Here is an 8584-nt window from a genome sequence, read left to right as displayed (position 1 = left end):
GAAATTTGGGAATTTGAAGCTAGGGATTTGGGGTCTTGGGTGGCGATTTGGTGTCGGATTTTGGTAAATTCGGAGATCATCGGAGTCGGCGTTCGCAAACCTTGACTCTCCCCCCTTATCTATCAGTTTATTTATTCCATTTTTACTTCCAGACAGTGTACTAGACCTTGTTAATTCGTAGATGCTCATGTACTCAGTGACACCCCGGTTTGGGAAAGAATTATGTATTGAATTATGATTTCCTATCCTGTTTTAAAAGATTTTTCTTTATTTAAACTGTTTTAGTATCTTTCAAAGATTTAAAGTGTTGGAAATGTCTGAATAGTCGACTTGCCTAGTACCATGATAGGCGACATCACGACGGGTTGGTTTAGGGTCGTGATAAGTTGGTATTAGAGCCTAGGTTACATAGGTCTCACGAGTCTTGAGCAGGTTTAATAGAGTCTTGGGGATCGGTACGGAGACGACTTTACTTATCTTCGAGAGGCTGCCGAACCCTTAGAAAATTTCACATTCTTGTATTCTTGTCATGCGGATTTGTTGATTCGGAAACTAAAACTTCTGTTATCCTATTATCTCACAGATGGTGAGGACACGTGCTACTGGACAGGACGAATAACCACCAGTACCACCAGCCAGGGCCACGAGAGGTTGAGGTCGCTGTAAGAGCCATGGTAGGGGCAGAGGTGCAGCTCGTACAACAGCTAGAGCAGCACCTGCAGATCCACCAGTTGCTCCAGCTCAGGAGCAGGTCCCAGAAGTGGTGGAGTCAGTGGGGCCAGCTCAGGCACCAGCTGTGCCCATTGTAATTTCAGGTCTTCAGGAGATTTTGGCTTAGATTTTGACGGTGTGCACTAGCCTTGCTCAGACAGTTTCTATTCAGACCACGCCAACCACTTCTTAACAATATTGTTTTTAGAACGTAGTCCCTGAATTTGTGGGCATATTGCAATTTTGTCATAATTTTGGATCGAGTGAGGTAGTAGAGATCTTCTGTTTTGTTTTTTCTTTTAATTTTATTACATCGGGGAAAAGAAAAAGACAGTAAACAAAGAGGACAATTATGAGAACCGAACGCATGACTATTTGTGTGAAAAACTCTTACCAGTACCACTAAATTATAGTACTAACTAAAGGTGGTGGGCATGATTATTGTGTGTTTTCACATATTAAAAGTTTCTTTTGGGTGACTTTATAAGTATTGAATTCAAGTGATGTTAATTTACAATAAATATTGTATCTAATTTTGAATACTTCACTTGAATTGAAAGAGCTAACGGAAAATGTTTGATGCAAAATCCAAGTTTTACCACTATATTAGATAATTGTTTTTGGTTTAAACAATATTTAGAACATACTGATATTTTTATTAGGAATTTATCTATTTTCGAAACTTGAACCCGGAGTTTCTAGTTGAGAATAAAGGAATTCCATCATTATGTATTTGATAACTTAATTATTCTTTTTCCCATTAATATAGCATGGTTGCAAACTAAGCAAATTATTGAATTATCCCAAGTGATTGAAGTAAATAAATACTTCGTTGTAGATAAGTTCAACAACTATTAAGGGAAAATGCTCAAGTTGATAGTATAAAAATATTTTGTGAGCAGGATCGGATTATCTATTTATGATTGCATGCTCTACCTTTTTCTTGCGAAAAAACAAGTAAATTTGATGGTTTTTATTGCATAATTATTAGTGCAGATCCACATATAGCTGATCTCAATTACTTGCAAATCGATATAGTTACTATCGTTTAATATTGCACAATTGATTCTCATTTCATTGTCGAATAGTCGAAGGAGTAGTTGAAACCTAATTATAATTGTCAAAGATAGGATACGATAAAGGAAAAAGAAACGAGGAGCAAAAAGAGAAAATATCTCAACTATATGAAAAGTATAAAATAAAATTTTTTTATGACAAACAATGATTAGCGTAGAAATCTCAACACTCTTTTAATACTAAAAGACAACAATTAGCAAGTTTTGTATACGTAGATGCAACAATCATTATTTAATTAAGTCAAGCCATTAGTCAATCATTCTTACGGTTCTTATCCAACAATCGAATAGAAACACCTAGATGTACAAACACTTTCAAGTGAAATATATTTCATATTGTAACTTGGATATCCAATATAAGTTTCAGAAGATATAGTTTATGTATTAAGAAAAAGTAAGTTGATTTGTTGCAGAAGCACAGTTAGTGAATGAGCAACAATGTTGGGAAGCGTATCAGGCTAATAGAAGGGAAAATATATTTAAAAGAGAAAAATAATAAATTGTATAAGACAAGATTTACGTGGTTCGGTAATTTTTGCTTACTCCACGGTCACACAAATAATAGCTCTTTAGTAATTGAAGAGAAAGAAGAAGTTGATGGATGATTTACAACTGAAGAAGGGAATGACTATTTATAGGCAAAAAGAAATTTTTCAGCGAATGTGAATACGAAGAAGACGACACCGCAAATTGCGCGCTGATTTCTTCTTTCACATTTGTAACCTGCCAATTTTGACATGGCGGGGTGAGAGAGGTTGACGAAATTTTTTTCCATGTTTTCTTTGTTCTCCTTTTCTCTTTGTCTTCTTTTACAACTTTTACTTTTCTTTCTTTCTTTTACTAAGAAAAGGGTTTGTTCTCATCATAAAAACAAATCAAAATAATAGATTCGGATCTTGACCGCTTTATGAGTAACTTGAGATAATAATTAATAACTCGTATTAATCGCTTTCTAAGAATACCATAAAGTAATCAATGATATCACAATATAGAAGTTATCTTACTACCTTGAACTATGAACTAGTAAAGGTTGAATCCCCTATCGTATTGTTATCAAGTGGTATCAGAGTATAGGCTAATCAAAATTTTAATCTTGATAATCTTGGGTGATTCTTGAGCACAAAAAAAAGAGATAAAAAAACCAAAAAAATAAAACACAAAAAAAATGAAAATCAGCTCAAAAAGTGTTATTACTCATTATTATTTTCAGATTCAAGTATAATTTGGTTTTCAAGTCAAGAAAGAAACAAGAAAAGGGATCCTAGTTCTTGAAGATTAAGGTAACTTCTTTCCTTATTCTTGTGGGTTTTAGGTTTCTTAAATTCTTTCCTTTTTTTTCTTTCTTAATAATCAATTCCTATTCTTCCTAGGTTTGGTCCTTCACTTTCCTTTTCCTTTTGTCTAACTCCACATTCTTATCACTAAGGTTGTGACTAGTAAGGTTTATTAATAAATCTAAAGATTAACGACCAAGAGTTGCTTTGAGTGGAAAATGCAAGATAGGTGAGAACATAAGAGGGAAAAAGGCAAATTTAAAAGAAACATATTTCTTCTAATCTATGTCAAGATGTCTCAAATAGATAGTTATAGCGAAAAGAGGCGAGCTATGACTCAACAACTTAAAAAGTCGAACTTACAGTAAACCGAATGGAAGGAACACAATCGTAAAGTTATTTTTCAAATAAGAGCTAAAGTGATGTCTACGATTTGTGCCCTTAGAATTGACAAAGAGTTTGGCTATAACTCAATTAACACTTATATGGTTAAGAATTGAACTTGGCTTGTGTTGAGCATATTGAACCTTACATGTTGAGAGAAGTAAATGTAGATAAAAAGAGTGTTATTACTATTTTCTATTGAAAGATATGAGGATGTGATCTGGTGTGATGTGATTCCCATGGATAATTATCATATCTTGTTGGGAAAGCCATGGCATGTCTACAGAAGAGCTTTATATAACCTGAAAAAGATTCAAGGTAAGCAGAGTTATTAAGCCTTTAGCAATTTCGTCTTAGAGTGTTATATATATATATATATATATATATATATATATATATATATATATATATATATATATATGCACCTGCACAAATTGCATGCAATAACGGAGCCATCTTATCCATATGGAATTAAGTGTAATTTTTGATTTTGTTGGAAAATTAGTATTTTCAAATGGAATTAATTCCTATAAAAAGTGTTGACTGTATCGAATTAATTGTGACTAGATTCGAGACGTTCGGAGGCCGATTCGCGAGGCAAAGACATATTGGAATAAAGAATTACATGGTTTGAGGTAAGTAACATTTTTAAACTTAGTTCTGAGGGTATAAATCCCCGAATTACGTATTATGTGAATTGTATAGAGGTGACGCACATGCTAGGTGACGTGCGTGTGGGCGTGCACCCTAGAAATTGTGACTTAATTGATTCAATGGAGTTGTATAATCAAATAACTATGTCATTATGCACATATCCTCCACGTGTTAGAGGAAATTGAGTTGAGACTCATGTTAAAGATCATGTTTAGGCTACGTGCCGATATTTTGGGATCCACAGAGGTCTTATTGCTATTGAATTACTTGTTTGAATTGTAATTTTGTACTCAATCACATCTATCATTTGCATATCATATCTCAGTCTCTATTGCCATTCATTGATACATCATATCATCATGTCGGGTTGATTTTCATGTCATTAAGATCACGAGAGACGGAAGATTTATATTGAGGGATTGATCTTCCCTGGACATGGATCTTGCCTGAAGTATTTATATTGAGGGGTGGACCTTCTCTAGGTATGGATCTTTGCCCGAATCATTTATATTGAGGTGTGGATCTTCCCTGGGTATGGATATTGCCCGAATTATTTATATTGAGGGATGTATCTTCTCTGGATATGGATCTTGTCCGAATCATTTATATTTGGGGATGGATCTTTTCCTGAGCTGGATTGGCCTTATACAGTACTGAGTGACTGACTATCAGTCGATGTGTATATATATAGAGACTCTGGAAAAAATTTTCCAAAGTCTCTAAGAGTAAACATTCGAGGACGAATGTTCCCAAGGAGAGAATGATGTTACACCCTATATTTTCGTACATAAAAGTGCGTCGTGACTCGTGAGCAAACTAATGTAGGACCAAAAATGAGATCATCTTTGAAAATATATAAAGTAAGTTAATCATGTTACCTCGGAGGTTACAAATATTGAAGATCATGAATAACAAGTATAAAAAGGGTTGGAAGGTTCAGAAGCTAAAGGAATTAAAGAAAATAATATTTCGTCGAAAGTCGACAAGTTGGGAATGTTATTTTCACGACCCCAAATTAACCCTCCGTAAGGTGTCGTGATGGCACCTAGTCTTTACGACTAGGTAAGCCTACTATTGCAAAAAATATAAAGGAAACACAATATTTTTAAGATAAACAGTATATTTTAAATAGCCAAGAGTAGTACCACTCGGCATACACAAAATAATTTTCTAAGACCCGGAATATCACTAAGTCACAAGCTGCTATAATCTATGTAGCTCTATACAAAAGTCTAAGAATAATAAAGAAAGTATCTAGGCGAGGGAGTAGAAGGGGACTCCGAAGATCTGCGGACGCAAGCAGAAGTACCTTGAAGTCTCCTAGAATCAGCAGCACGTACTAACCCCGAGGCTGATAGCTCGCACCTGGATCTGCACACGAAAACATGTGCAGGGAAGGGCATGAGTACACCACAATGATACCCAGTAAGTGACAAGCCTAACCTCGGTCGAGTAGTGACGAGGTCAGGTCAAGGCCCTACCGGAGTAAATATAATAAATTAAGCAGTAAAAAATATAAGTAGAATTTACGGTAGCACAATTAAAGAAATTTTCGAAAATTTAACAGCTAAGGGAGCCCTCGGCTCAAAACAAGGTAAACACAGTGGGAAATCTCTCGGGATACCGTCCCGTAGTTTCAAATGAATATGTAGTACAGGGGGATCTCCCGGAATACGTCTGTAGTCCTAAAGTAAATATGCAGTGCTGAGAGATCTCCCGGAATACGTCCGTAGTCCCAAAGTAAATATGCAGTACAAGGGGATCTCTCGGAATACGTCCGTAGTCCCAAAGTAAATATGCAGTACAGGGGAATCTCCCGAAATACGTCTGTAGTCCCAAAGTAAATATGCAGTATAAGGAGATCTCCCGGAGTACGTCCGTAGTCCCAATTTAAATATACAACGCAAGATGAAATGACAGGTATGACATCGAGTTATACAGTTTATACTGGACACAGATAATACAAATAAGGACTTAACTGAACTTGACGCACAGAATGTCAATTAGGCAGTTAAAATACGTAAGCATACTTTTCTAGTCTAAACTACACAATTAAACATATTAGTACAATTAATAAGAGAAGCAATTTATGATTTAAAAAGGTTAAACATGATTTTTGCAATAATAGCCCGTGTACGTACTCGTCACCTCACGTACACGGCGCCCACACACCAAATAATATCAAGATATCCTAAGGGGAAAGTCCCCAACACAAGGTTAGGCAAGCCACTTACCTCGAACCGCTCAAATCAACCTGATAACACATTCTTGGCACGAGTATCCGACTCCAAATGGCCCGAATCTATTCAAAACAGTACAATACCATCAATACGCGCCAATGGAATGAATCCCACAAGAAAAACTACAAAAATTAGGCCAAAACCCGAAATTGACTCAAACCCGGCCCCCGAGGCCCACGTATCGAAACCCGACAAAATTCACGAAACTAGAAAGCTCATTCACTCACGAGTCTAACCATATCAAATTTCCTAAAATCCGACACCAAATGGTTCTCCAATCCACAATTCAAACTCCCAAATCCCTAGTCTCTAACTTCCAGTTTCCACCTCAAATACACATTAACTAGGTGGGAAAATACATGGCAAGGCAAGATTATTGATCAAAAATAAGCACAAGGAACTTACCTCAAGAAATTCCTCGAAAATTCTCTCAAAAATCGCCCCAACCCGAGTTTGCAAAGCCAAAAATGATAAAAATCGCGAATCCCTTCGGTTTTAATCACTGCCCAGGTATTTTCGCACCTGCGAAACCTGGGCTCGCACCTGCAGGTGCGCTTATGCGGAAAAACGTGCGCATCTGTGCAACTCACTTACCCACTCTGCCTTTGCATCTGCGACGAAAGGGTCGCATCTGCGCACTCGCGCCTGCGGAGTCCCTTCCGCTTCTACGCATCTTTAGCATGTGCGAACAGCCTTGCGCATTTGCGGGCATCGCAGATGCGGAAACTTCCTCGCACTTGCAACCCCAGGCCAACTCTCGATTTATCGCATCTGCACTTCCATCTCCGCATGTGCGGCTCGCGCACCTGCGGTCTCTTTTCCGCAGGTGCGAAAACACCAGAACCAACAATGTTCAGAAATTCCTCTAAGTCCAAGTTTTCACCCGTTAAGCATCCGAAACACACCCGAGGCCCCCGGGACCTCGACCAAACATACCAACCAATCCTAAAACACCATACGAACTTAGTCGAGCTCTCAAATCCCATCGAACAACGCTAAAATCACGAATCACCCTCCAATTCAAACTTAAAGAACTTGAAACTTCAAAATTCTACAACTGATGTCGAAACCTATCAAATCACGTCCGATTGACCTCAAATTTTGTGCACAAGTTATAATCAACATTACGGACCTACTCCAACTTCCGGAATCGGAAAACGACCCCGATATAAAAAATTCCACTACCGGTCCAAAACTCCAAAAATTCGACTTTCGTCATTTCAAGCCTAAATGAGCTACGAACCTCCAAAACACAATCTGGACACGCTCCTAAACCCAAAATCACCTAACGAAGCTAACGGAACCGAAATAATTCCATTCCGAAGTCGTCTTCACATAGTTCTGACTACAGTCCAAATCCTAGGGCTTAAGCTCTCATTTAGGGACTAAGTGTCCCAAAACACTCAGAAACTCAAAACCAATCATCCCGGCAAGTCACAATAGAAGAAAAAGATTTGGGGAAAGCAGTTAATAGGGGATCGGGGCTATTACTCTCAAAACGATCGGCCGGGTCGTTACATCCTCCCCCTCTTAAAACAATCGTTCATCCTCGAACGAGTATAAATACATACCTGAAACTGTGAAAAGATGAGGGTACTGGATGCGCATATCCTGCTCGGTCTCCCAAGTCGCCTCCTCGGCCGGCTGACCCTCTATTGGACCTTTACTGAAGCAATATTCTTTGACCTGAGCTTTCTGACTTGCCTGTCCAAAATGGCTACTGGCTCCTCAACATAAGATAGATCTTTGTCCAACTGGACTGAGCTGAAATCCAATACATGAGTCGGATCACCGTGATACTTCCGGAGCATGGACACGTGGAATACCGGGTGAACTCCTGCTAGGCTGGGAGGCAAGGCAAGCTCATAAGCAACCTCCCCAACTCGCCGCAATATCTCAAAAGGACCAATGAACCTCGGGCTCAGCTTTTCCTTCTTCCCGAACCTCATGACACCCTTCATAGGCGATACCCGAAGCAAGACCCGCTCACCAACCATAAATGCCAAATCACGAACCTTACGGTCTGTATAACTCTTCTACCTGGACTGGGCTGTGCGAAGTCTCTCCTGAATCACCTTCACCTTATCCAGGGCATCCTGGACCAAATCTGTACCCAACAATCGGGCCTCGCCCGGCTCAAACCATCCCACTGGGGACCGGCACTGCCTACCATACAAAGCCTCATACGGTGCCATCTGAATGCTGGACTGATAACTGTTGTTGTAAGCAAACTCTGCAAGTGGCA

Source organism: Nicotiana tabacum, chromosome 21 (assembly GCF_000715075.1).
Source record: "Nicotiana tabacum cultivar K326 chromosome 21, ASM71507v2, whole genome shotgun sequence".
In the NCBI taxonomy this organism is placed as follows: Eukaryota; Viridiplantae; Streptophyta; class Magnoliopsida; order Solanales; family Solanaceae; genus Nicotiana; species Nicotiana tabacum.
This window is presented reverse-complemented; position numbering follows the sequence as displayed.